This window comes from Pseudophryne corroboree, chromosome 3 (genome assembly GCF_028390025.1).
Source record: "Pseudophryne corroboree isolate aPseCor3 chromosome 3, aPseCor3.hap2, whole genome shotgun sequence".
In the NCBI taxonomy this organism is placed as follows: domain Eukaryota; kingdom Metazoa; phylum Chordata; class Amphibia; order Anura; family Myobatrachidae; genus Pseudophryne; species Pseudophryne corroboree.
Genome location: NC_086446.1, coordinates 138,413,919 through 138,422,568, shown reverse-complemented (window position 1 = coordinate 138,422,568; position 8,650 = coordinate 138,413,919).

Genomic DNA, 8,650 nt, shown 5'->3' with positions numbered 1-8,650 from the left:
TACCTTTGCATTTTTCTCCCAAACGAAGGACACTAGAATGAAAATTTTAAAGCCTCCTGTTAGTGCTATATCTACACGGTATAGCCCTGAATTTTCCAATGCGTAGCTCTTTGCAAAAGAGAGATATTGGCAAGGAAAAGCTGTCTTGTACCTTTGCATTTTTCTCCCAAACGAAGGACACTAGAAAGAAAATTTTAAAGCCTCCTGTTAGGCCATCATCTACACGGCATAGCCCTGAATTTTCCAATGCGCAGCTCTTTGCAAAAGAGAGATATTGGCAAGGAAAACCTGTCTTGTACCTTTGCATTTTTCTCCCAAACGAAGGACACTAGAAAGAAAATTTTAAAGCCTCCTGTTAGTGCTATATCTACACGGTATAGCCCTGAATTTTCCAATGCGTAGCTCTTTGCAAAAGAGAGATATTGGCAAGGAAAAGCTGTCTTGTACCTTTGCATTTTTCTCCCAAACGAAGGACACTAGAAAGAAAATTTTAAAGCCTCCTGTTAGGCCATCATCTACACGGTATAGCCCTGAATTTTCCAATGCGTAGCTCTTTGCAAAAGAGAGATATTGGCAAGGAAAAGCTGTCTTGTACCTTTGCATTTTTCTCGCAAACGAAGGACACTAGAAAGAAAATTTTAAAGCCTCCTGTTAGGCCATCATCTACACGGCATAGCCCTGAATTTTCCAATGCGCAGCTCTTTGCAAAAGAGAGATATTGGCAAGGAAAAGCTGTCTTGTACCTTTGCATTTTTCTCCCAAACGAAGGACATTAGAAAGAAAATTTTAAAGCCTCCTGTTAGGCCATCATCTACACGGCATAGCCCTGAATTTTCCAATGCGCAGCTCTTTGCAAAAGAAAGATATTGGCAAGGAAAAGCTGTCTTGTACCTTTGCATTTTTCTCCCAAACGAAGGACACTAGAAAGAAAATTTTAAAGCCTCCTGTTAGGCCATCATCTACACGGCATAGCCCTGAATTTTCCAATGCACAGCTCTTTGCAAAAGAGAGATATTGGCAAGGAAAAGCTGTCTTGTACCTTTGCATTTTTCTCGCAAACGAAGGACACTAGAAAGAAAATTTTAAAGCCTCCTGTTAGGCCATCATCTACACGGCATAGCCCTGAATTTTCCAATGCGCAGCTCTTTGCAAAAGAGAGATATTGGCAAGGAAAACCTGTCTTGTACCTTTGCATTTTTCTCCCAAACGAAGGACACTAGAATGAAAATTTTAAAGCCTCCTGTTAGTGCTATATCTACACGGTATAGCCCTGAATTTTCCAATGCGTAGCTCTTTGCAAAAGAGAGATATTGGCAAGGAAAAGCTGTCTTGTACCTTTGCATTTTTCTCCCAAACGAAGGACACTAGAAAGAAAATTTTAAAGCCTCCTGTTAGGCCATCATCTACACGGCATAGCCCTGAATTTTCCAATGCGCAGCTCTTTGCAAAAGAGAGATATTGGCAAGGAAAACCTGTCTTGTACCTTTGCATTTTTCTCCCAAACGAAGGACACTAGAAAGAAAATTTTAAAGCCTCCTGTTAGTGCTATATCTACACGGTATAGCCCTGAATTTTCCAATGCGTAGCTCTTTGCAAAAGAGAGATATTGGCAAGGAAAAGCTGTCTTGTACCTTTGCATTTTTCTCCCAAACGAAGGACACTAGAAAGAAAATTTTAAAGCCTCCTGTTAGGCCATCATCTACACGGTATAGCCCTGAATTTTCCAATGCGTAGCTCTTTGCAAAAGAGAGATATTGGCAAGGAAAAGCTGTCTTGTACCTTTGCATTTTTCTCGCAAACGAAGGACACTAGAAAGAAAATTTTAAAGCCTCCTGTTAGGCCATCATCTACACGGCATAGCCCTAAATTTTCCAATGCGCAGCTCTTTGCAAAAGAGAGATATTGGCAAGGAAAAGCTGTCTTGTACCTTTGCATTTTTCTCCCAAACGAAGGACACTAGAAAGAAAATTTTAAAGCCTCCTGTTAGGCCATCATCTACACGGCATAGCCCTGAATTTTCCAATGCGCAGCTCTTTGCAAAAGAGAGATATTGGCAAGGAAAAGCTGTCTTGTACCTTTGCATTTTTCTCGCAAACGAAGGACACTAGAAAGAAAATTTTAAAGCCTCCTGTTAGGCCATCATCTACACGGCATAGCCCTGAATTTTCCAATGCGCAGCTCTTTGCAAAAGATATTGGCAAGGAAAAGCTGTCTTGTACCTTTGCATTTTTCTCCCAAACGAAGGACACTAGAAAGAAAATTTTAAAGCCTCCTGTTAGGCCATCATCTACACGGCATAGCCCTGAATTTTCCAATGCGCAGCTCTTTGCAAAAGAGAGATATTGGCAAGGAAAAGCTGTCTTGTACCTTTGCATTTTTCTCCCAAACGAAGGACACTAGAAAGAAAATTTTAAAGCCTCCTGTTAGGCCATCATCTACACGGCATAGCCCTGAATTTTCCAATACGCAGCTCTTTGCAAAAGAGAGATATTGGCAAGGAAAAGCTGTCTTGTACCTTTGCAATTTTCTCGCAAACGAAGGACACTAGAAAGAAAATTTTAAAGCCTCCTGTTAGGCCATCATCTACACGGCATAGCCCTGAATTTTCCAATGCGCAGCTCTTTGCAAAAGAGAGATATTGGCAAGGAAAAGCTGTCTTGTACCTTTGCATTTTTCTCCCAAACGAAGGACACTAGAAAGAAAATTTTAAAGCCTCCTGTTAGGCCATCATCTACACGGCATAGCCCTGAATTTTGCAATGCGCAGCTCTTTGCAAAAGAGAGATATTGGCAAGGAAAAGCTGTCTTGTACCGTTGCATTTTTCTCCCAAACGAAGGACACTAGAAAGAAAATTTTAAAGCCTCCTGTTAGGCCATCATCTATACGGCATAGCCCTGAATTTTCCAATGCGCAGCTCTTTGCAAAAGAGAGATATTGGCAAGGAAAAGCTGTCTTGTACCTTTGCATTTTTCTCCCAAACGAAGGACACTAGAAAGAAAATTTTAAAGCCTCCTGTTAGGCCATCATCTACACGGTATAGTCCTGAATTTTCCAATGCGCAGCTCTTTGCAAAAGAGAGATATTGGCAAGGAAAAGCTGTCTTGTACCTTTGCATTTTTCTCCCAAACGAAGGACACTAGAAAGAAAATTTTAAAGCCTCCTGTTAGGCCATCATCTACACGGCATAGCCCTGAATTTTCCAATGCGCAGCTCTTTGCAAAAGAGAGATATTGGCAAGGAAAAGCTGTCTTGTACCTTTGCATTTTTCTCCCAAACGAAGGACACTAGAAAGAAAATTTTAAAGCCTCCTGTTAGGCCATCATCTACACGGCATAGCCCTGAATTTTCCAATACGCAGCTCTTTGCAAAAGAGAGATATTGGCAAGGAAAAGCTGTCTTGTACCTTTGCAATTTTCTCGCAAACGAAGGACACTAGAAAGAAAATTTTAAAGCCTCCTTTTAGGGCATCATCAACACGGCATAGCCCTGAATTTTCCAATGCGCAGCTCTTTGCAAAAGAGAGATATTGGCAAGGCAAAGCTGTCTTGTACCTTTGCATTTTTCTCGCAAACGAAGGACACTAGAAAGAAAATTTTAAAGCCTCCTGTTAGGCCATCATCTACACGGCATAGCCCTGAATTTTGCAATGCGCAGCTCTTTGCAAAAGAGAGATATTGGCAAGGAAAAGCTGTCTTGTACCTTTGCATTTTTCTCCCAAACGAAGGACACTAGAAAGAAAATTTTAAAGCCTCCTGTTAGGCCATCATCTACACGGCATAGCCCTGAATTTTCCAATACGCAGCTCTTTGCAAAAGAGAGATATTGGCAAGGAAAAGCTGTCTTGTACCTTTGCAATTTTCTCGCAAACGAAGGACACTAGAAAGAAAATTTTAAAGCCTCCTGTTAGGCCATCATCTACACGGCATAGCCCTGAATTTTCCAATGCGCAGCTCTTTGCAAAAGAGAGATATTGGCAAGGAAAAGCTGTCTTGTACCTTTGCATTTTTCTCGCAAACAAAGGACACTAGAAAGAAAATTTTAAAGCCTCCTGTTAGGCCATCATCTACACGGCATAGCCCTGAATTTTCCAATGCGCAGCTCTTTGCAAAAGAGAGATATTGGCAAGGAAAAGCTGTCTTGTACCTTTGCATTTTTCTCTCAAACGAAGGACACTAGAAAGAAAATTTTAAAGCCTCCTGTTAGGCCATCATCTACACGGCATAGCCCTGAATTTTCCAATGCGCAGCTCTTTGCAAAAGAGAGATATTGGCAAGGAAAAGCTGTCTTGTACCTTTGCATTTTTCTCCCAAACGAAGGACACTAGAAAGAAAATTTTAAAGCCTCCTGTTAGGCCATCATCTACACGGCATAGCCCTGAATTTTCCAATGCGCAGCTCTTTGCAAAAGAGAGATATTGGCAAGGAAAAGCTGTCTTGTACCATTGGATTTTTCTCCCAAACGAAGGACACTAGAATGAAAATTTTAAAGCCTCCTGTTAGGCCATCATCTACACGGCATAGCCCTGAATTTTCCAATGCGCAGCTCTTTGCAAAAGAGAGATATTGGCAAGGAAAAGCTGTCTTGTACCTTTGCATTTTTCTCGCAAACAAAGGACACTAGAAAGAAAATTTTAAAGCCTCCTGTTAGGCCATCATCTACACGGCATAGCCCTGAATTTTCCAATACGCAGCTCTTTGCAAAAGAGAGATATTGGCAAGGAAAAGCTGTCTTGTACCTTTGCATTTTTCTCTCAAACGAAGGACACTAGAAAGAAAATTTTAAAGCCTCCTGTTAGGCCATCATCTACACGGCATAGCCCTGAATTTTCCAATGCGCAGCTCTTTGCAAAAGAGGGATATTGGCAAGGAAAAGCTGTCTTGTACCTTTGCATTTTTCTCCCAAACGAAGGACACTAGAAATAAAATTTTAAAGCCTCCTGTTAGGCCATCATCTACACGGCATAGCCCTGAATTTTCCAATGCGCAGCTCTTTGCAAAAGAGAGATATTGGCAAGGAAAAGCTGTCTTGTACCTTTGCATTTTTCTCCCAAACGAAGGACACTAGAAAGAAAATTTTAAAGCCTCCTGTTAGGCCATCATCTACACGGCATAGCCCTGAATTTTCCAATGCGCAGCTCTTTGCAAAAGAGAGATATTGGCAAGGAAAAGCTGTCTTGTACCATTGGATTTTTCTCCCAAACGAAGGACACTAGAATGAAAATTTTAAAGCCTCCTGTTAGTGCTATATCTACACGGTATAGCCCTGAATTTTCCAATGCGTAGCTCTTTGCAAAAGAGAAATATTGGCAAGGAAAAGCTGTCTTGTACCTTTGCATTTTTCTCGCAAACGAAGGACACTAGAAAGAAAATTTTAAAGCCTCCTGTTAGGCCATCATCTACACGGCATAGCCCTGAATTTTCCAATGCGCAGCTCTTTGCAAAAGAGAGATATTGGCAAGGAAAAGCTGTCTTGTACCTTTGCATTTTTCTCCCAAACGAAGGACACTAGAAAGAAAATTTTAAAGCCTCCTGTTAGGCCATCATCTACACGGCATAGCCCTGAATTTTCCAATGCGCAGCTCTTTGCAAAAGAGAGATATTGGCAAGGAAAAGCTGTCTTGTACCATTGGATTTTTCTCCCAAACGAAGGACACTAGAATGAAAATTTTAAAGCCTCCTGTTAGTGCTATATCTACACGGTATAGCCCTGAATTTTCCAATGCGTAGCTCTTTGCAAAAGAGAGATATTGGCAAGGAAAAGCTGTCTTGTACCTTTGCATTTTTCTCGCAAACGAAGGACACTAGAAAGAAAATTTTAAAGCCTCCTGTTAGGCCATCATCTACACGGCATAGCCCTGAATTTTCCAATGCGCAGCTCTTTGCAAAAGAGAGATATTGGCAAGGAAAAGCTGTCTTGTACCTTTGCATTTTTCTCGCAAACGAAGGACACTAGAAAGAAAATTTTAAAGCCTCCTGTTAGGCCATCATCTACACGGCATAGCCCTGAATTTTCCAATGCGCAGCTCTTTGCAAAAGAGAGATATTGGCAAGGAAAAGCTGTCTTGTACCTTTGCATTTTTCTCCCAAACGAAGGACACTAGAAAGAAAATTTTAAAGCCTACTGTTAGGCCATCATCTACACGGCATAGCCCTGAATTTTCCAATACGCAGCTCTTTGCAAAAGAGAGATATTGGCAAGGAAAAGCTGTATTGTACCTTTGCAATTTTCTCGCAAACGAAGGACACTAGAAAGAAAATTTTAAAGCCTCCTTTTAGGCCATCATCTACACGGCATAGCCCTGAATTTTCCAATGCGCAGCTCTTTGCAAAAGAGAGATATTGGCAAGGAAAAGCTGTCTTGTACCTTTGCATTTTTCTCCCAAACGAAGGACACTAGAAAGAAAATTTTAAAGCCTCCTGTTAGGCCATCATCTACACGGCATAGCCCTGAATTTTCCAATGCGCAGCTCTTTGCAAAAGAGAGATATTGGCAAGGAAAAGCTGTCTTGTACCTTTGCATTTTTCTCTCAAACGAAGGACACTAGAAAGAAAATTTTAAAGCCTCCTGTTAGGCCATCATCTACACGGCATAGCCCTGAATTTTCCAATACGCAGCTCTTTGCAAAAGAGAGATATTGGCAAGGAAAAGCTGTCTTGTACCTTTGCATTTTTCTCCCAAACGAAGGACACTAGAAAGAAAATTTTAAAGCCTCCTGTTAGGCCATCATCTACACGGTATAGCCCTGAATTTTCCAATGCGCAGCTCTTTGCAAAAGAGAGATATTGGCAAGGAAAAGCTGTCTTGTACCTTTGCATTTTTCTCCCAAACGAAGGACACTAGAAAGAAAATTTTAAAGCCTCCTGTTAGGCCATCATCTACACGGCATAGCCCTGAATTTTCCAATGCGCAGCTCTTTGCAAAAGAGAGATATTGGCAAGGAAAAGCTGTCTTGTACCTTTGCATTTTTCTCCCAAACGAAGGACACTAGAAAGAAAATTTTAAAGCCTCCTGTTAGGCCATCATCTACACGGCATAGCCCTGAATTTTCCAATGCGCAGCTCTTTGCAAAAGAGAGATATTGGCAAGGAAAAGCTGTCTTGTACCTTTGCATTTTTCTCCCAAACGAAGGACACTAGAAAGAAAATGTTAAAGCCTCCTGTTAGGCCATCATCTACACGGTATAGCCCTGAATTTTCCAATGCGCAGCTCTTTGCAAAAGAGAGATATTGGCAAGGAAAAGCTGTCTTGTACCTTTGCATTTTTCTCCCAAACGAAGGACACTAGAAAGAAAATTTTAAAGCCTCCTGTTAGGCCATCATCTACACGGCATAGCCCTGAATTTTCCAATGCGCAGCTCTTTGCAAAAGAGAGATATTGGCAAGGAAAAGCTGTCTTGTACCTTTGCATTTTTCTCCCAAACGAAGGACACTAGAAAGAAAATTTTAAAGCCTCCTGTTAGGCCATCATCTACACGGCATAGCCCTGAATTTTCCAATGCGCAGCTCTTTGCAAAAGAGAGATATTGGCAAGGAAAAGCTGTCTTGTACCTTTGCATTTTTCTCCCAAACGAAGGACACTAGAAAGAAAATTTTAAAGCCTCCTGTTAGGCCATCATCTACACGGCATAGCCCTGAATTTTCCAATGCGCAGCTCTTTGCAAAAGAGAGATATTGGCAAGGAAAAGCTGTCTTGTACCTTTGCATTTTTCTCGCAAACGAAGGACACTAGAAAGAAAATTTTAAAGCCTCCTGTTAGGCCATCATCTACACGGCATAGCCCTGAATTTTCCAATGCGCAGCTCTTTGCAAAAGAGAGATATTGGCAAGGAAAAGCTGTCTTGTACCTTTGCATTTTTCTCCCAAACGAAGGACACTAGAAAGAAAATTTTAAAGCCTCCTGTTAGGCCATCATCTACACGGCATAGCCCTGAATTTTCCAATACGCAGCTCTTTGCAAAAGAGAGATATTGGCAAGGAAAAGCTGTCTTGTACCTTTGCAATTTTCTCGCAAACGAAGGACACTAGAAAGAAAATTTTAAAGCCTCCTTTTAGGCCATCATCTACACGGCATAGCCCTGAATTTTCCAATGCGCAGCTCTTTGCAAAAGAGAGATATTGGCAAGGAAAAGCTGTCTTGTACCTTTGCATTTTTCTCTCAAACGAAGGACACTAGAAAGAAAATTTTAAAGCCTCCTGTTAGGCCATCATCTACACGGCATAGCCCTGAATTTTCCAATACGCAGCTCTTTGCAAAAGAGAGATATTGGCAAGGAAAAGCTGTCTTGTACCTTTGCATTTTTCTCCCAAACGAAGGACACTAGAAAGAAAATTTTAAAGCCTCCTGTTAGGCCATCATCTACACGGTATAGCCCTGAATTTTCCAATGCGCAGCTCTTTGCAAAAGAGAGATATTGGCAAGGAAAAGCTGTCTTGTACCTTTGCATTTTTCTCCCAAACGAAGGACACTAGAAAGAAAATTTTAAAGCCTCCTGTTAGGCCATCATCTACACGGCATAGCCCTGAATTTTCCAATGCGCAGCTCTTTGCAAAAGAGAGATATTGGCAAGGAAAAGCTGTCTTGTACCTTTGCATTTTTCTCCCAAACGAAGGACACTAGAAAGAAAATTTTAAAGCCTCCTGTTAGGCCATCA